The sequence below is a fragment of the Dipodomys ordii genome, unplaced genomic scaffold, assembly GCF_000151885.1.
Source record: "Dipodomys ordii isolate 6190 unplaced genomic scaffold, Dord_2.0 Scaffold112, whole genome shotgun sequence".
NCBI lineage: Eukaryota > Metazoa > Chordata > Mammalia > Rodentia > Heteromyidae > Dipodomys > Dipodomys ordii.
Genome location: NW_012267328.1, coordinates 3,802,385 through 3,824,240, shown reverse-complemented (window position 1 = coordinate 3,824,240; position 21,856 = coordinate 3,802,385).

Genomic DNA, 21,856 nt, shown 5'->3' with positions numbered 1-21,856 from the left:
AGAAGATAATACATCTCAAAAGAAGGAAAGTCTAGGCTGATCTCCTTGAAAAATACAAACCACCATGATATCAGTAATCAATACTGAGAAAATCAAATTGAACACCTATTGAAATGAGTATTTAACATGATCAGATGTATTCTGCTTTGGGTTGCAGAGATGGCTCATCATGTGAAAATCAGTAAAGGTGACAATCCCCCTCAGAGGAAGGGCGGACTAAAACCACAGCCATCTCAGCTGAAGCAGAAAAGTCACTCGATAGAATTCAGCAGTCCTTCCTGATTAAAACAGAGACAGATTGGTCTTACAAGTAGCACAGTGCACAGCAGTTACAATAATCCCACCTCCTATTTTGTTTAGCAACGTATGAGTGAGGAAATTCAGAAACTTTCTGAGATCTCAGCTTAGGCAATGTTGTGTCATGTCACCAATTTTATTCAACATGAGATTAGATGGAGAAATATGGCAAGAGAAAAGAAAATAAAGAAAATCCGAGCTGGAAAAAAAGTATGAAAGTATCCTGGAGACACATAATACAATGTGACATATAAATTCCCAAATCCCCCTATTACAACTAATAAACAAACTCAACAAAATTGCAGGATACAAAATAAAAAATAAAAATCGGTGGCAATTCTATATGTTAAGCAAAGTATCTGAAATGGAAATCAAATAGCAGTCATATTTGTTGCAACTGTCAAAAATTACATGCCAAGAAATAACCTGACCAGGTGACAGATCTCTCAATGAAACATTGATGAATGCAATGGGAGAATATTTTAAAATGGATGGGGGAGGGGAGAGGAGAGATATCCATTTCCATGGACCAGCAGAACCAATGTGAATAGAATACCCTACATTCCCCCAGATGATTTATAAACTCAATAAAAATAACAGTCTTCAAAGAAAAATAAATGTGAAAACAATAGTAACTTTTATACAGACCCAAAGACAACCCCATACAGCCAAAGCCATTTTGAAAAAAAAAATTAGCAAAACTGACTTTAATACATGGTTATAACCATGCTATGATTACAATGCTGTATGAATACTACATGTGGCATTAGCACAAAAACAGAGAAACAGAAGGGAGAGCCTAGACATGGCCCCATATCTACAACCAACTACTGTCCAAGAATATATATTGGAGAATGGAGACCCTGTTAGTGAATTTTGCTGGTGAAATCTGAATGCAGAAGAGTGAATTAAGCTAGATCACATCACAAAAGTCAATAAGATCAAGAATAAAAAATGCTGGCATGTTGATCTGAAACTATGAAAATACAAGGGAGATGGGTACGGACAAAGACTCTTTGGACAAGACCCCCAAAGCACAGGAATGGAGCAGACAACCAAGAAACTAAGAGGTTGCTACACAGCTCTCAATTCAACAGGAAGCCAGAGCAGGGGAAGATGTCAATGTTCCCAGGGATTGATACCCACAAGTATGGAAGATCCTCAAAACGCCAGTCACAAAATAATCCAATATGAAAGGGGGTCATAGATGGAAAACAAAAACAAAAGCAGATGGGGAAATGCTCATCCACCACCAATCATTATGGTAAGAAAGATCAAAAGGAAGAGATACAACCGGATTCTGGTAAAAGTGACTAATGTCAGCGGAAAGGTAGCAGGTGCTGGCAGAGGTGTGTGTAAAACGCAGTCCGTGCATCTTTCTGTAGTGCAGCCATATGGAACGGGTAGAGATGGCTCAAATAATTAAAAAAGAGAGCAATTTAGGGACCCAGCACCACAAGGACTGGAGAGAAAATGAACCAGGGTGTCAGAGAGACTTGCTCAACTTGGCTCATGACTCTACTCTCCACGTTGGCCCAGAAATGGAAACAACCCAACTGATGTGTGGATGAAAGCATGGATGATGATCACAGTCACGTGGAATGGAACAGAGGTAATCTGGTTGAAATGTCCACCAGAACACTGACCACCAGTGGTCAGATACAAAGAGAGTAACAGCCTACAGCCCACAGCACATTGCCTTAAAGAAAGCTTCCTTGCCTCTTCAGTCTGCTAGCAAAGAAGAAAAAAAGTAGCCTTTGGAATTTTCAGTTCCTCCACATACAACAAGAACAGATGAGCTGAAGGCTAGTGAAAAGACATTGATAGTCTAAAATACTTGATGATATCATTGATTATTTGATTAGTAAGTGACAGGTTGGGGCTGACTGTTGGAATCTACCAGTGTAGCTTTTTGCTTCCTCTGCTTGTCTTCCTTGTCTCTCCACACCTGCGTTCGGATGACGGTGCAGAATAATTCCACTTCGACAAGGAGCGTTTTCCACTTTGTGAAGAGGAGAGAAATACTTCCCCATCTTTTTTATTTTTTTTTTAATTTTAAAAAATCATTTGGTTCCATCATCTCGCCGACATTTTCTTTCTTCCTGTCTAGGTGTGGCTCAAATCATGACTGCTGTCGGAGCGAGAGTACAGATTGGCATTTTCGTGTGAAGCTTTTGTCAATAACTTAATAAATGACATTTTACCATCTGAAGAAATGATACTTTTTGCCTTCACTAATCTTGAATTGCTGCAAAAAATCTATAATTATACCAATTAAAAATCTCTGTGGATTGCCTTTAAAAAAACACACACACAATGCACGGTGATTAGTTGTCATAACTGAATTTCACTGAGTTCAAAATCATGATTTATTAGAGCCAAACTCATTTCTTATGCGAGTTATCTTTTCTTCTGGGATTGATTAGCCATATTGTTATTTGGGCTCTGAGCGAGCATGGAGGGATATTGTACATGAGACATTAATCAGGAAATTGTGCATTGCTCTCGCAACTGGACTTTACTTTGTGATATTGTATTAGCTTGTAACATGCAAATTATTTTAGGTAATTACCTCATTTTTCAGTGGCCATTTGATGGATAGAAGTTTCATGCAGATTCTTCAGTGTAATTTAAAGTCCTGCAGTGATTTGTTTCTTTCCTTGTTCATAACAATCCCAGTTTGAATTGTCATATATCAGACACATGAAGCCGGTTGAAGAAATTTCTCATTTATTAAAGCTCATTTTCCCAGCTCCTTTCACCCTAATTGAAATTGACAATTTGAGCAAATGCTATTAAAGAAATAAATAGATAGATAAATAATATTTCTTTGCACATCTAAAACTCGTCTGGAGATTCCATTGAAATAAAACATACCTTCTTCTCCCTCATGGCTGAGTCAGGGTGTTCAGAAAATTCAGGACCACTGGCTTTCTCCCTAGTCAACTAGCCAAGTTGCTGTTCATTTTTGCTTATAAAACGACACCCTTACTTACGAACTGCAAAATCCCACATTATTCAATGATAGCTCTATTTGCCAGCTTCATCATGAAAGGATTAGCTAAATATTCAAAACAGAATTGTTTCAATTAATGTTGTGATATGTTGCATTAACATAGCCAGGCTATTTTTTAATTGTAGTTGTCCAACACATAGAATGCATGATCAGATCTCCAGTCCAGACTATTATAAGATACATTCATATACAGGAAATGCCCAGAATGTTTAAATCATTCTTCTTCATATTTTCAATCTAGCATGTCATATAATCATGAATATTTGTTGTGATCTTGTCTACCCAGACACCTGCTGCTGTAAAATAGCTTCCCCATAAATGTCAAGTAATGTAAAATTGAATGCCTATATTTAAATAGATTTTTAACAGATAATAAAACTCTTGAGATTAAAATGGTTTCATTCAGGGAGGCAGACAATTCTTTCCACGGTGTGCAATTTATGTGTCACATTATGTAAAAGACAATTTTTAAAATACTTTCTTTAAAAAAATAAGCACAAATGCGAAGTGTCTATTCAATTAAACCCCAAATTAAAAGAAAATAAAAAAAGGAATAAAGGAGTTTGTATACTCAACCAGGGTTCTTGTTGGAAATGTGAAATATAATGACAAATACAAACTTATGTTTTCTAAACATTTCTCTGTTGAGATCTGCTTTTATCAAAACAGTTTTTCCTCACTGGTCCCCCCTCCTTCATTTGAAACAAAACCAAAGAATTAGAGAATTCTGACACTCTAGCCTAGGAAGCATAAGAGAAAATTGCATTTCCACTTACAGGTTTGCAGGTAGCACCTTATTTCCAAACACACCAATCTAGCACAGCTTACAAGAGGTTCAACGTCACAAAAGGATGCATCTTGTCTCTTGACATTACAGCTTCTGACAGTCTTTCACTCACTAAATATTGAAATGGATGTGTAAAATTAGATCTCTGGTAAAGACTATCTTTTTTTTTTGGAAGAGTGTTTTAGGCTAATAAATATTCAGCAGTCTCTATGATGGGTGGGGCGTAGGAAAGTCAGGGGTAAAAAGTCCAAGGATGTTGCCAAAAGTAGTTTATACACCAGAGCAGGCAGGTCCTGTGGACAAGAGGTTGACAGAATGCCTCCAGAAAAGAGAGGCCAACTATGAGCCATACTGGCACGTCTAAAGCAAAGCCAACCAAGAACTCATCTGAAGCAAAGTTGGGTGCATTGAACTTATGCAAAAGGAAAGAAAGAGACTCCACAGGGAAGGAGCAGTTCAGGGTCTTAAACAAAAAGTTTCCTAGGATTCAAGCCCAAATCGAGAGATTCAAAGGAAGGCTCAAGATATTCTAAAGATGGAGAGAATTCTTTGGTTTGGGTATTGTGATTTAGAAAGGAGGAGGTATGCAGATCTTGCTTATATTTAAATTCATGTAGAGTTTATTTGTGGTTGAAAATAGGAAGTTACTAGAATATGGAAACAACCCAGATGCCCCACCACAGATGAATGGATCCAAAAATTGTGGTATCTATACACAATGGAATATTATGCAGCCATTAGAAATGACAAAATAATGACATTTGCAGGGAAATGGATGGAGCTAGAAGGAATCATGTTGAGCGAGGTAAGCCAAGAGCAAAGAGACAAATGGTACATGGTCTCCCTGATAAGTGGATGCTAAATCCAAAATGTTAGGTGATACGACAAAACTAACAGGACTCAAGAAACAAAGAACTTCCACTCATCTGGACGAACCACTACTAAATATCCCCATGCTGCTGATCACATGTATGGTGTATATGTGTACACCGTTATGTGTTATAGACTGTGATAGACAATTTGCTCCAGGAAAGTTAGAATGAACTTGTGACTTTAAATGAGCATCATTATTCCACAATACTGTGAAATTCAGGAAATTATGTAATCAGTTAATCACAATTAAAAAAAAAAAGAACCTCGGGGAAGGTAGGAAGGGAAGGGATGGTATGGGGAAAACAATGGAAGGGGTAACAATGTTCAAGAGCAAGTGTACTCATTACCTTACTCATGTAACTGTAATCCTCTGTATAGTATCTTTACAATAAAAAATGAAAAAATATTTTTAAAAAAGAAAATAGGAAGTTATTCTCTCCATCTTCTTTCATTTATCCAATTGTTCCGGAAACTCATTTCTATGATCTGATGCCATTTTGTGTTACTTCATCTAACAATGATTCTCTATGTTTTAGAACTTTATCCTTTGAGGGTCTTGGGTTATATTTGGATCTTGGATTACATGAGAATAATGATTCTTTGAGCATTTTATTTTCTTTCTTCCTGTGGAAGTATATTCCTTATATGAATAAGTTGTCATTTGTGAGAGCTAGCTTTTTACTCACATTGATTTTTCTCTTTGCTTTTTTTTCTTTTTCTTCTTCTTTTTCGTTTTATTGATGTACAAATCTATTTTGATTGTTCCATTTTGGCTATTTGGTTGAGGGTTCGTTTTTTTTTTCAGTTTTATTACAGTGAGAACATATACATGATTTGAAACCCCTCTTAAGGTTTTGATTGTAGCACTGAAAGCTATAAATTTTCCACAAGGAAAAGTTTTGGTTGCATCACATACATCTTATGGCAGTTTTATTTTCTTTCAACTCAAAATACGTCCTAATTTCCCCAGTGCCTATTTGATTCATGCGTTATTCACCAGAATGCTGTAATTTTCACTGTTTATTATAGGCAGAGTTATTTGGTCTAGCATAAAAAAGAGCCGCACAGTGCTTGATCCACCTAGAATGCTGATTATTCTTATGAATTTATAGCAACATCACAAATCAAACTAAAAGTGATGTTGAGCCCCCGTGGCATAAATTGGAAAGATACTTTGGGATTTAGGAAAATTTGAGATTAGGATGCCTTGAGCAGATTCTTACCATTTCTAGTCCTTAACTCCTCCTCCTCCTCCTTTTCCTCTTCCTCCTTGTTTTTCTTCCTCTTCCTCTTCTTTCTTCTTGTTCTTCTCCTCCTCCTCCTCCTCCTCCTCTGTTTATCTCTCTACTCTCTACTCTCTCCTCTGCTTTGCAAGTTCTAATCCCAATGTCTTCCTTAAACTTCCATGCTTCCTGCTTGACTAAGTGAGGTGGTGGAGGAGTTTGAAGATTTAAATTTCTTTTCTCCCTCCCCTAAAATCTACTTAACATTCTCCATTTGGGGCAATCTTAGGACTTAGCTCATTTGTTTATCTAAATGGTTGTCTGTACTGTAAAATAATTGGTTTTGCAAATAGTCATACCTGTAGCTGAGATTGTATGGAAACCAAACCCCAAATGTTTGGAAATGCTTCATAAATTTTAAACTTCTGTATAATCTCTATGGTGCTTTGTTGTCACATGAGACTCAAGCTAGTGGTTGAATTCTATAGAGTAGATGAGAAATTTTCACATGAGCATTATAAATTATGTATAAGTGTGATAACTTAAAGAAATGACTGTGAACACATTATATGTATGGTAGGAAAAATAGATGGGAAGAAAAAGTACTTTTTGTGAACTCTCTGCTGTGTAACGTGACTAAGACTCACTGTAGAAAGCCAAACTTGTTTCTTTTGTATGTTTTCATATCATCATTCATTATTGTCATGTTGGTATTATTTTTATTTTTTCTTACCGAGTGGAACATGTCTGAAATGATTCGTTGTTTCCTGCTTCTCGGTAGAAATACTCATTTAATTCACCGAGAAGAGAGGGCAGTATTACAGTTTTTGCTTGAGGAATACTTGTTTATGCATAACAGCATTTTAGAGACCTTCCTTTTTGTGTTGTAGGTACAGGACGTTTGAGGATAAGACTTGGAATAGCTTCTTATAAGGTAAGAAACCTTTTTCTGCACCCCTATTTCCATGTGTTTGAAAATACTGACACAAAATGCAGTGAGAAACTGATTCTGATAAGCTATTCACAGTGTAAATTGTGTGAGAAATGGTGCAATCATTTTGAAACAAATATGCCAAAAACAGTGGTGAACAATCTCTTTCCAAGTCTTTCTTTGACATCCCTTCAAATGATAGAATTCTAAGATTTAAGTCTTGCTCTGAATGCGTTCTCTCTTCTGCTGGAATAGTGCAGTTTCATGCAGTGCATTCTAAATGTGAATTATCTTATAAATAACATAAAGGATCTGGGTACAGGTGGCTCACATCTGAAATCCTAGCTACTCAGAAGTCTGAGATCTGAAAGTTGGTGGATTAAAGCTAGCCTGGGCAGAAAACAGTGAGACTCCATCTCAAATTACCTAGTAAAATATTGCGTTAGGGGCATGGGTCAAGTGGGAGAATATTAGCTGTGAGTAAGCAAGCAGATTCAGTCCAACGTGAGAACAAAGGCAAAACAAATTAGAAAATAAAAATGTGTGTGTACATCTATTTATATGTATCTATATGTATGTATGCATGATGTATGTATGTATCTATCTTCTATCTACCTATCAATATTTTATGAAAATATTCCCATATAAAGCCATAGAGGCAGGGATGGCAAGGCTAGTATGTAAAGAAATGTTAGAGCATCCTCAGCTTTCCCACTCTGGGGCATACAATGAAGTATGTGAATAGGAAATGGGTTAATTGGAAAGAAATGAATGTCAATATACAAATAAGGTCGATTGAAAATGGGACGCAGCAGAGTATCATCAGGCAGCTTACCCTCTCTCCCCAAGTGTAGTCTTTCAGTAGTCCAATGCTGGTGGGGGGGGGGGGAATGATGGCCCTTGTGAAAGGACCTTCCTACAAGGTGGATTCTTCTACTGACATGACAGCCATCACATTATTCAGTTCACTCAAGCAATCAGCCTGTGTGCCTGGGGTAGAGGCTGAGCTTTGTTGTATGCTTTCGCTAAGTTGACTGGATTCGATCACTGACGGCCCGATGATGGTCCTCTGTGTCATCGCCAGGTATTTCCTTTTGTGTGTGTATTCTTACACATAGCAAATTAAATGTCAAGTTAACCCAAAGTAAAGCAATTGCTCTCATGGAAACAATACAGGTGCTCATTGTCTTAGCAAGGCCTGTCGTAAACCTTACAGCGGAACGTGTCACAGTTACACGATCACCGGCAGATTGGTGGACGAGAGGAACTTAAATTTGGCACTTCTGTTCTTCAATTGGAAAACTTTAAAAAAAATCTCTTTATAATCTGCCTCAATAAGTTATTGAATTTATTTCTGAAGAGAGATGGGTTAGAATATGTGCCTAAGAGATGAAGTTTTCTGTCTAAATTATCATTAGTTCCTGGATCTGCTCAGCAACATTTTTGAATGGCTTTTGATTTGTAAATTAGATGTTCATGAGATATATGTATATATATTTTTAACCATGTGTAACATTGAAATTGCAATCGATGAGAAGATTCCATCAATTCCGCAAGGATTCTTTGCTGTAGTGAAATTTCTCCTGTGCTACGCACTATATACAAAATGATGTCTTTTTATACATGGCTGTTAACTTTGAAGTAAAGACCTAAGAATTGCCAAAGGGAAGAAATATGAAGACAAATATTTTTAACACTTTTTTCTTTCATTGTTACTGAACTTTCCAGGTATATGAAATAGTGTAATAGTGTAATAGTCATGGTATTTTACACCCTTATAGCTCCTCCAGAGGTCACAAATGTACATTTAAATAGGGCCAAATACACACAATATTTTACAGATTGCAAGCAAATGCTGTAAAACTTGTTCCCATATGCACATCAGGTTAATTCCAGATTTTCGTCATTATAGATTAAAAAAAATTCAATAGGTTTGATGTGGAAATGTATCATCAGTCCTGTCAATGTTCTTACCTGAAGCACGCTGAGTTAAAAGTTTACTAATAGAAATTATGTTTATCATTTTATTTTACCTAAATATAAAAGTTTTTCTGTAGATAATGCATTTTTTAACCAGTGTTGGATATACTCAAATTATAACAACTAGGATTGATGATGGTGCGGTAAGCAGTAAGCATTGGGATTACTGGGAATTTTGAATCATCGTTTTTAGATCTTTGGTCCCTCGTGTGGGTATGTAAATAAAAATGTTAAATTCAATAAATTAAATGAAACTCAAATGTGTTCAGTGATGTGTCAGCTAAGAGACACTTGTGCCTAATTTTCATGGAGATTCATAAATTATTCTGTAAGCACTTTTCTGCAGTGAAGTTATACCTTCCCATATAGCTCATTTTACTCTGGGACTTGGCATTATTCTCCTCTCCTTGAGTGTATTATCATGCATCATTTCTTAAAATAAGGCAATCAGTTAATAATATTGTCAAAAATAAATCTTCCAACCACTGTTTGTGAGATTCTGACACTTTTTTTTTTTTTTAATGTTGAGGGTTCTTTTTTTTCTATTTACTTTTCTACTGCTGATGAATAATGAAACAAAAAAGGTTCTCAGTCATTATTGATGAGGATAAAAAATACATAAAAGCAACATTTCTGATGATGTTTGCTTATTTGATAATTTTATTGTGAGATCCTAGAAATAAAGGCAACAAGAAGCCGGAGGTGTGCGTCTGAATCCACGTTGGGGTCTTGGGTCCTTTCTCTCTGCCGAGGAAAGAATCATGAGGCAGGAAAAGTAGGAGTATAGGCAAAGTTTACTTGAAAGCAAAAGCCCGGTGTCAAGGAAATGGAGGAAACGGTCTATGAGCTGTTGGGAATCTCCAACAGGGTTCTGAGCTGGGTGAGCCACATTTTGCTCCCTGAAGTCTTGTCCATGTGACTGACAGGAGGGTGGGGACTCCATGTTATAGCTCTTTGGGGAAAAGTCTCATCTGGTTCGGACCTGGGGTGGGGGTCTCCCCTCAGAGCTTTTCTCCTTTTCCACAGTCTTGAGGAAGAGGAAGACAAGTAGGGGTTGCTTCCTCCACTGCCAGGCCAGGGCTGTGCATCCTCTCTCTTACCTGACCAGTCTCTCCCCGCCCCTCCCCCAGCTCCAATTCCAACACCACACCTGGAGTTTATAACACCAACCAAAGTTATTCCGTATCTATTCTTCCCATGCTCTTCTTCTCGTTCTCTTTCTCTTCTTCATGTAATCCAAGCTTTGCCATTTCGTAGAAAAACAACCCTGAAAGCAAGTGATCAGAAGGGAATGGCGTAGCTGGAAGGCGAATAGATTGTTTAGTCGAAATCTGCCCAGGCTGTGGGTTTTTTTCTTTTTTGGTTGTCACCAGACATATTTCCCTGTCTGTGAGGATTTAACTTTTCTTAAATAGCCCAACTTGCAGCATATGATATCGATTGCACGTCTCTATGAAAAAAAAAAAAAAGAAAACCATTTTGGGGACCAAGACAACAGGTCAACCTGATACCTGTTTAACAAAAGAAATTAGACTCGAGACACTGTGTTATGACTCTCTCCTCTATCAGTCACCCTGCCATAGAAAACAAGGAAGACATGCTTCCATATGCAGGGACTATATATATATATGTATATGTATATATATAATATATACATATATTAGAGGTGTTCCATTTAGGTGGTTTGAACAAAAGAATGCAAGCTATCATTGCTGTAGTGGCCTCAAAGGCAAAATCCAAGCTCCGTCCAGTGGCTTGCTTTAGCTTCTATAGCTATAGCTGTGGTTGACAAGCTGTTGTTTTGCATTTCTGCTTATCTCAGGGAGGGAGAATGGCTCCCAGAGGGAGACGAGCAATGGAAATAGTCTGAAAAGCTGTCAGCCGCACGTCTCCACTGACTTCTCCAAAGATGCCATGTGTTTGTGCTTTTTTTAAGCAGTGTAGCTTCAGGATTCAGAGCCTCCCGGTGTCCTTATTCAAAAACCGCCTTTAATCTTTGCGACTATTGTCAAAGTTAATATTCTCCCCGTGTTTGTCTTTTCATCTACCCGATTTATTTTGGCGCCCTTCCTCCGTTTACTAGTAAGTAGAAAATGGGATTAAGTGTGCCACTTAATAGTTGTTCAGCCATGGTCACGTCACCCAACGTGGACAAAAATTTCTTGGAATTCAACCACGGTTAGTGTTTGGGAAATAGAAAGTATATGGTCATTATTACCCTGAATCTAAACTCCAGCTACAGTTGTGAATCCCCCTTCTCGATACCATCCCTCACAAACTATGTTTCTCCGTATTTTCCCCAGGAATGCTCAGGATCATTGAGTGATCAGTCTCCATGTCTGATTGTATCAGAGGACTACCTAGCAAGTTCAGAGGTCTGCTCACAGTGATATAGAAAAGAGCTCCCTGCACTTGCCTGGCCTTTTGTGGGGTATCTCCCTTCTGAGCCCAATCGATGGCTCCCTATTCTAGCCCATCTGTGTTGCCCACCGTTTGCCTGAACTCTGTGTGGAATGCCCTGGCTTGACCCCATCCAATCATCCAATGACAGAGGGGACGGGTGACTTCAATGGAAGGACATGAGGCCTTTTGTTAAAGAGCTAGACACCTTTTCAGTCTTCAAGAAAGCCTTCTTAAATGATAAATAAATAAAGGAATGAAAGAAGAAGGATTATGTCTTGAGATGTGAAAAAGCGTATGAAATGCACACCATAAATGCAAATAGGTATCAATGTAGAGTTAGGTTCGTTTGCTTTCAGCTGACTTAGCGATGATGTTGCAGTAGTGACAAGAGACACCAAAGAAAAGGCCAAGCCTGGTACATTGGCTATCTTCCATCCGTAGAGAAGTATTGTCAACCACTAGCGCAGGTAGAGGTGATTCACCCCCGTGTGTTACGAAGCAGTTAGAGATGGACAAGAAATCCAATTCCATTCAACATTCCGGAATGTGTTTTGGTTACTATTAGGGTACGAAGGCTTTGAGAGATATCATTGGGGAAAAATTCTTAAAGTTGAGGACCAAGCGTTTTCTTCTTTGATTCAGAGAAGACAGCCCCAGTATGCAGTTACTTTCAAGAGAATGCTTTAAAGTCCAATTTATCACGCACCAGCAGCTAAAGGCCCCTCATTGCAGAAGTCCTGCGCCAGGGCCTCCTGGCACTGACCTCCGGCCCATTTCTTGACTCAGCTCTAATAAGGGCCAGGAAAAGATCACAACTCATTTCACCTATCAACTCCATCTTCTCTAAGGCTTTCCAAATAGTTGCACCCTGCGTTAATCCATACTTTCTTCCAATCAGTGATTGGCAACTTCATGAGCAAAAGGAAATATGTATTAGAAATTAATCTGCATCACCTAAAAATGTCATGGAGATAATATTTGAGACCATCCTTGAAGAACAGGAGGGCATTTTGACAGGTGGAAATGGGAATTAGGCATATTGTTTTCCATGTGTAATGTCATTTGAATAGCATCCTAGGGGTGGGATTTGTACAATCTATTAGAGATATATAAATGTCCCTGGATGATTAGAAGACCATAAGCATATATAAAAATAAAGGTTGGATGTATATTCTGGAATTACTATGTGTACAGATTGAATGTGAAAATAATTTGGTAAAGCAAGGAGTTCCTTCTGATGTTTTGCATGTAGATATGGTCATACGCACCCTTTACAATTAACAGCTGATAATGTAGCAGACACAGGGGCTGGGAATGTGGCTCAGTGGTAGAGTGCTCACCTAGTATGCATGAAGCCCTGGGTTTGATTCATCAGTGCCACATAAACAGAAAAATCAGTAAGTGGTGCTATGTCTTAAGTGGTAGAGTGCTGGCCTTGAGCAAACAAAGCTCAGCTGAAGCTCAGGGACAATGCCCAGGCCCTGAGTTCAAGCCCCAGGACTAGAAAAATAAATAAATAAGTACAATAAAATAGCATGCATTAAAACCAGGGCTTAGAGAATGCAACTGATTGAAATATGGAAAAAAGAAACATTAGAACTTCATCTCATGTTGGTTTTAATCCATAATACTAAAAGAAAGAGATTTTTAGTAGTTAACAAATGAGTTGATGAGACATAGACATTTGATCTGTGTGAAATCTATCCCATGTAATAGACACTTAGTTTTAAGCCATCCTTGCAGAAATATGGACATTTCATGTTAGGTAAGAAGGAAAATGAGTCTCTCTCCCCTCAAGCTCTCAGTGAGTTCACATTCACATGTTGCTGTTTGTGTCTTCACAGTTAGTGCATTTATAGGTTATAAGATCCAGCTTTAGCTGCTGTCACATCACAAAGTGAATTAATGACTTACTAAAAAAAAGCTGTCTGGTCTAGGGGAGTAGCTCAAATGATAGAACAGAAACACAGGTCCCTGAGTTCAAACTCCAGTACCCATATATGTTAAAAAAGAAAAAAGAAAAGAAAAACATTCTCATCACAGAAGCCCAAGCAAGCAAACAAGAAAAGACAGTGATGCCACTACTTTAATTACAGAATATTTGCCCTCATTATTGTTGGTGACCATAATTTTTGTTACATGAGTGCTATAATTAGTTTATGGTGAGCAACATCAGTAGGACAAGAAATCATGATTAATCTGCTTAAAGTTGGTCAAAAATGCAATTAATAAGAAGATACTATTGGCCAGGCGCCGGTGGCTCAGACCTGTAACACTAGCTTCCCAGGAGGCTGAGTTCTGAGGATCGAGATTTGAAGCCAGCCAGGGCAGGAAAGTCCACGAGACTCTTCAATTAACCAGCCAAAAAAGCCAGAAGTGGAAAGGTGGCTTAAGTAGTAGAGCATTAGCCTTGAGCACAAAAGCCCAGGGATAGCTTAGCCCTGAGTTCAAACCTTACTACTGGCAAAAAAGAAAAAAAAGAAAGAAATAAACAACTATTGCATGCATGAATGTACACTGTTGTTAGTAACACGCATTAGTGACGACGATTAGCAAGGGGTTAAAAAATACAGTTTTCATTTTATCTTCGTCTGGCTTGTCAGGCACCTAGGTACTGTACTGAATTGTCTCGGTCACGTCGGAGATATGCGTCACTCTGTACAAGGTTGTAAATGCACACACTGAAATGCACTGGACCTGTCATATCGCATTCACTTTTGAGCTAGGTGTGAGCAGGTGTCAGAGTTTTGAAAGTAGATGCGCAGAGATATTAGACCTTCCGGGGCTAAACTGACGTGGACGGAGCCGTGGGAAGGCGTGTTGCGAGCCCTGGCATGATCTAGAATTGTGACAATTGCCGAGGCAGAGGAAGAAGCATTTACAGAGAATCAGGGCTGACACGGACCAGACGTAGGTGTCAGAGCGGAGGGCGCAGAAAGCCCGGCTGACTGATGTCTCGATATGTGGGCAGACAAGACAACTGCATCGGCTACTTCTGGCTTTTTGTTACACAGAGATGCATTCAATCGCTAGGTGCCTCATTTTTATGGAACTTCTTGATTAGAAGCAGCAGAGGATGCAATCCCTGAATAAGCAGAGAACGCACAGAAGAGCCTGGCCTTTGTTTTTAGTAATATCCCTTCCAAGAGGGAATAGAACAGTTTTTCTTACAAGTGGGTGCATGTGCATTTGCCCTATGCATATATAAATGATCAGACTGACCAAGGCCCGCTATATACAGGGGCTGTCCCACAATAATTAATGGACAGTTTCAGCAAAATGAATACCAAAACGTGGAAACCTATTTTTCCTGGGGCAGGGGCATGGACTAGGGAATGGAGAGAGTAACCGTGCACAATATCAGTATGGTGATGATGCTCCATATAGATATGTGAAATCAGAGAAGCCAGGGATGTTGAGAGTGACGGAGGGAGAAAGTTTGGGAGGGGTAGCCTTGATCAATATGCATTGTCCTCATAAATTGACGCATTGAGTTGAAACCCCTTTGTACAATTACATAAGGAGAGTAAGCAATGAAAATAACAACAAAATGTTTTAAAATCATAATTTGTACAATTTGAGATGTATAATATAGGCTTTTAATTTTTTTTTCATTTTCTGTTACCAGTCTCTTACTCTGAAAGTGTTTTTTCAAACCCCTAAGTCATATAGCAAGTGCCTCAAAAAGTAGTTTGTATGCATTCATGTATTTTATTAACTTATAGTCGACATAATTATTTGATAATAGACAGATGGAATAGTTTAAACGTTTTAGCGCAGAACGAATTACAAACTTTGATTTCTCCTGTTGTATGTCTCGCAGGTTTGGGCTGGTAATTACTATATGCTCACAAAGTCACATTTCCACGTGTGACTAGGATCTGCACTGCAGTATTTTACAGTAAAGTTTCCTTTCACCAATTTCTGTTTCAAATTAATAGCCCTTTTATCAGCAGGAAAGAAGTGACAGTAATTATTGTGGCCGTATTACCGCCTGCCCATGTTATTTTTAATACGGCACTGATTGAAATCAGTGAACATTCAATGATCTCTTCATTCTTTGCAATGGCTGGAGCCTTTGCAAGTTGAGAATACAGAGATTGCTATTTCTCTCATTATTCTACCTTCAAGAAAGCTTGGAATCAAACATGGGACTCTCCTGCTGAAAGATGGCAGATGTCCTATGTATGGCCACCATCTGTTCTGAGCTTCCTAGAATGCCTTCCATCTTTGTTCCCCTAAATTTATTATTATACACCATCTAAGAGAAATTATCTATATAATGTACACACATATGTACATAGACACATATACATACATATATATGTATATATCTGTGTGTGTATATATATAATGTATACATATATATATATATATATAAACATTTTTGGCTGGATTTGCCTAATAAGCTGGTTCTCTACCACTAGAGATATACCTCAATCCTGCATTTTTGCTGGTTATTTTGGACATAGACTTTCATATCTGTTCATCTGTATAAACATATATATATAATTAATACGTAGAAAATTTGAAACCTTATAGAATATTGCAAGAATCATATATCGTATATAGACTTACTATAGAAAATATACAATAGGGGCTGGGAAGGTGGCTCAGTGGTAGAGCGCTTGCCTTGCAAGCGGACCCAAAAACCGGACCCCCAAAAATGTATATATACAATAGCAGCTACCATTTTTACAATTTTCTTTTTTTTAGTGTGTGTGGGGGGTCCGGTCCTGGGGCTTGAACTCTGGGCCTGGGCGCTGTCCCTCAGCTCTTCAGCTCAAGGCTAGCGCTCTACCACTTGAGCCACAGCGCCACTTCCGGCTTTTTTCTTTTTGCTTATGTGGTGCTGAGGAATTGAACCCAGAGCCTTATGCATGCAAGGTGAGCGCTCTACGACTGAGCCACCTTCCCAGCCCTTCTTTACAACTTTCTGAAGAAACTGAAAGTATTGTGTCTTAATTTTTAAGACAGGAAATGGTGTTTCTCCTATATTAAAAAAAATGCATGTGAACATAAAATGCATTTGGAGAACAGTTTTCCTGGTGATGCTGCATCATCATTTTTATTGGTTTGTGTGTGAATGTGAGTGTGTGTGTGTGTGTCTATATGTGTGTGTGTAGGGGTGTGAATCTATTTGCCTGTGATTGGCAGGTGCGTGCAAACTAACCCCCGTACTCTGTATGGCTCAGGCATTCTTACTGAACTTCCATGTTCTTTTTTTTTTTTTTTGCCAGTCCTGGGGCTTGAACTCAGGGCCTGGGCACTGTCCCTGAGCTTTTTGCTCAAGGCTAGCACTCTACCAATTGAATCATAACTCCATTTCTGGCTTTTTCTGTGTATGTGGTACTGAGGCATTAAACCCAGAGCTTCATGCATGCTAGGCAAGCACTCTACCACTAGGCCACATTCTCAGCCCCCATGTTGGTTATTTTTTTCAACCTACAGATTATTCTTCATCAAGTTTTAGTGAGCCACAATGCTGCATTATTTCTTGTGTTCAACATAGTTTTAATTGATATTTAATTGTTTTAATTTTATCAGCAAGTTTATCTTTCCCAGATAATTGTGAGAGATCCAGAACTAGAACAACTTACCCAGAGGGTTGTGCTGTTCAGCCACTGAGCACTGGTGGTTTTAGTTCAGCTTGCCTTGGGGGATGCATTTTGTAGAAAGAAGCTTTTACATAAAATATCGAGATCTGCTTTACATCGAGACTGGCTTTTGTCCAGTTATTTCCTTATAATTTAATTGTATTTGACTTAGGTATAATTTGGGGAGGGGAAGGGAAAAAACAAATTGTTTAAATAGGGATACAGGTGGACCCATTACAACAATGAGATGTACAAGACATGTTGACAAACAAAACTTTACAACTTTGGCATGGGGCGGGGGGGGGCAGATGGGAAGGATGGGAAGGGGAAACAAAGGAGGAGGCAATAATGCTTGATAAGAAATGTACTCATTACCTTGCTCATGTGATTGTAACCCCTCTGTATGGTATTTTCACAATTTAAAAAAAAAAAAACAAAAACAACTCAACCTGATAAAATGTCAGTGATTTGAACTTTGGCTTATAGGGAAAGAGAAGGGAACACTGTCTGAATTATACCTCAGGCAAAGAGATCTACTCTGTCTGCAAATGTATTTATTTGAAAACATTTACTTAAAATACTTGTTAAGAAAGCCTAGGTTGGAAACTGTTCTAACATAAAATATTTTTAAATCACTATCTTTAAGTTTCTTTAAAAGTTAAATGGTGAACAGTAATTGAGATCTGTAATAGAATGTGTTTCATTCTTGCCTAATATATACAGTTCTAAAATTCACACTGATAATTCTCTAAATCTCCTTCTTTGCCATCAGGAATTGTGCTTAGCATGTTTCGTTAGGACATTTATATATTGACTATCTTTAGTTCTTGCACTGCCGCAATTTACAATCTAATTATTGCATGAATGGGTTATTTCTAATGGCAGAAATCAATAGGAACCATTTCCATTTATGAGCTTAAGATAACATAATTTAAACTAAGCAATAATTCCATAATGGAGGAGACACCAAAGCATCTTCTGTGCTGATAACGCAGACAGGCATTTTTTCATCAAAAGCGTCCCAGTTGCTTCCCACAGGAGCTGTGTAAGGCTTGCTGTGGGGAGGGAATCACAAAATGGAGAAGCCCAGAACATGCTCTGTGGCTTTTTGTTGGTTACTTGGGAAATGGAGTCTCGTGCACTTTTCTTCCTGGGCTGGCCTCGAATCGTGATCCTCTAGATCTCAGCCCTTCCAAGGAGATAGAATTACAAGCGTGAGCCACTGGTGAGCTCAAAATGTTACAGGAAAAGAAGAGACGAATGTGGGTGGCCTTTTAGGCTAATTCCTTTCTATGTTAGGTTTCTTGGCAAGACATTAGCTCTAGGAGTCTACTTGGGATCCATTTTGTTTCAACAGACAGGTGGAGTTCAGCGCGAGGGTCTCACTTTCTAACAAGGTCTTCAGCTAACAGAGTTCTCAGTGACCCCTATCTGTGAAAGACTAAAGAAGCCTTCACACCAAGAAGCAATGATGTTCAAAACCCCCCATCTACAAGGAGGAGGGGAAAGAGAAGGAGAAAGAGGTGGAGGAGGAGGAGGAGGAGGAGGAGGAGGGGGAGGAAACAAATTTGAAGGAAATTGGGGAATAATTGTAGGGAAAGCAATTATTTCAAAATTACTCCATTCATTTACTCACACACATTCACCCATCTATTATCTATGGGGAACAACACAAAGTATTGAAAGATTAAAAACTATGACAAATAGCAATAGAAGGGATTTATACGTATGTTTTTAGCTGAGACACAAGTATGTTTTTAGCTGGGGCAAGGTCAACAGAAGGATCAAGCAGGTAACCTTTCACAGTCTTGTGGAACAGGATGAACGGAGATTGAAGGGACAGGAGTGGGAGAGGAAGGTGTCAGCTGTTTGTGAGTTTTATAAGCACGACTGTAGTATAAGTACGCTTACAAAAACGAAAGGAAAGAAATAATTTGGTATTTTCTTCATTGAAGGATAGGCAGAATTTCCGCTAGTTCTGGAGAACTTAAATCCCTGCAAGGTTCCTTCTTCTGTGTATGATAATTCTTTATCTCCTCTGTGTATCTCACACACACACACACACACACACACACACACACACACACACACACACGCACATTCTCAGACACCTCGCAGGTGCTCAGTAAGTTCTAGTTGTTACTGCTCAGTAACAGTAAAGGAGTAGAATTGATGCCACTGCTAAGATGTCAGGTGATTTGTTGGTTACCACGTTTGGGTCTGAGTCGGTGGGTGAGGAGCTGGAATGTGGGGTTCACTGCTACTCTTCTCATCCTGTCTCTTTTCTCTCCACTCTCCTTTGAGTAATGGATCATGATCTTGACTCTGGCTTTGCAACTTTGCCCTCTCGAAACTGCTGTTTCCAGACCTCCAGCCCACACCCTCCTGGGCGTCTTGTGGGATTTGTAAATGGGATGATGGCTTTATTACTCCTAAGACTGAGAAAAGGGAAATAACCCATGTCAAACTGCCATGGTGATCTCACTTCATTTCAAATCCAATCTCTCCATGTTCCACAGGCTCTTCATCTCTCAGCTAACATATGTTTTGGTGAGTAGGGATTAATATGATTTTAAATTAAAGTTTGAGCAACAAACATGGTGTCTTCAGAAGCATTTGAGGGGATGGAGTTGTTTTCCTTACTGTGAATTCCATTTGAACCCTCCCAGTTACCATTTGCATTGACAATCTAATTAAGGCTTTATGCTGAGTTGCTGTGAATTTTTAATGTTACTTACGTTGTTTAATGCAGTGTATAATTTGGCATTGACTCTCTTAGTCAAACTCACCTTGGATACCTTCTACCTTCATCCACTCAAAACTGAGTATTTGTATTCAGTTAGCACCTCTGTATCTCAGCTCTACCCATATTCCTTTATGCAAGGTACATAAGAACACAGATTGTGTAAACTTCTAGAATCTCTACATATGGAGGTCCACCCATACACACACACAAAATCAAAAGACTTACAAACTTCTTTCTTCAGGTTTAGGAAAACAGTTACAAACAATCCTAGCTGGAAGTAAATTTGCTGCTAAGCTGACTTACATCTGTGGCATTTTGTTACTAATCAACTGATGATACAGGCACCTATATTTACAAGAAGATTACCTGCTTTCAGAGAAAAATAACTTAGATATTATAGGGGTTCACTTAAATCCTGGGGAGGGTATTTTCTCCACAGGGTGCTTACTCAGTGCAGCCGATGTTTGCAAATGGGCCAGTCACTCTTCCTGCCCCCGGTGTGATATGTGGATGCCTGTCTATTCTGGATTTCTCCGCACCGATTGAGAATTATAATTAGAGTTTAGCTGCTCTCTCATGAATATTCAATCACTCCATAAAAAGAATTAACTTGAGCCCTAGATCAATTATATGGAAGTTGATAAACTCCTTAGCAAGTGTGATATTTTCAGGGAACAAATTCAGGGATGAGAGAAATGTCATTTCCTTTATATTTTTTCCCCTACAATTCAAATTAATCATTTTATGTGATAACAGGAATTTTAATGGAGGCCAGTTTCTCTCTCTTTCTCTCCCTCTGTCTCCTCCCATCCCCCCCCCCCACACAAACACTTTAGGTTAAACTCCACCACAGGGGGCTTCTATGAGGTTCTTCCGTTCTGTTGTTTTAAGTTTGGCATGACACTGGAAGCTCAGAGGAAGTGTGTTATGCCCCCCTCCCTTCCCATGGGACCACCCTCTCACATCCCACCTGCCACCCACCCAGTCCAAGTCCATGCCGGCACGCGGAGCGGGGTGGTGGGGGGAGTCGAATGTCCTGGTCCCAAATTAAGACCCCTTTGGTATCATATAACCTTCTGTGCTGTTGTGCTGATACCGCCACAGGTGAGTTACGGTGTCAGATGGCTGGGTTTACAGCTATTGTTTAGATGACCGATTCCCCCCCTCTCTTAAATTGTGCTTGTGTGCTGGCCAAGAAGGAAGCAGACTTCCAAGAAATGATTTCTCTCTAGCTCTCTCTCTCTCTCTCTCTCTCTGTCTATCTATCTATTGATTTATCTGAAAATATTCTTTATTTATTTAAATAAAAACATGTTAGCCAGGTGCTGGTGGCTCACGCCTGTCATCCTAGCTACTCAGGAGGCTGAGATCTGAGGATCACCATTCAAAGCCAGCCCAGGCAGGAAAGTCCGTGAGACTCTTATCTCCAATTAACCACCAGAAAACCGGAAGTGGTGCTGTGACTCCAAGTGGAAGAAGGCTAAAGAGCTAGAGCAAAAAAAGACCTTAGGAACTGTGCCAGTACGTAGGCCCTGAGTTCAAGCCCCAGGACTAGCAAAAAGCAAACAGCTCCCACACACTAACCCATGGTAAGCTGTCAGTTGCCATTGTGTTATTGTTGTTACCTGAGTCAGGTAAAAGAGTACACCTTTCTCTTTGGACAGTATCATCCCTTCCCTCTCTCTTGCCCAATTTCTCCCTCCTGTCCCCACCCACAAGTTGTCTAGTTCATTCTTGACCTAGTGTCCAGTGAGAACCACTGCTGCATTTGTTCACCCTTTGTCCCTCCATTTCCCCTCGCAAAGACAGATCAAAAACAAACACGACAAAAAAGAAAGGACGAAGAAAGCAGTCATTGTCTTGGAGGACGACACGCTGTGACCGCTGCCTCTGCCCCTAGTTGTCATCGGTCCATCCTTTTCCCCAGTGCCCAGGGAAGACCGTCCCTGTGGGTGGTCTCTGGTCAAAGACTTCTCCTTGCACTCTGTGTTGTTGAGCCCAGG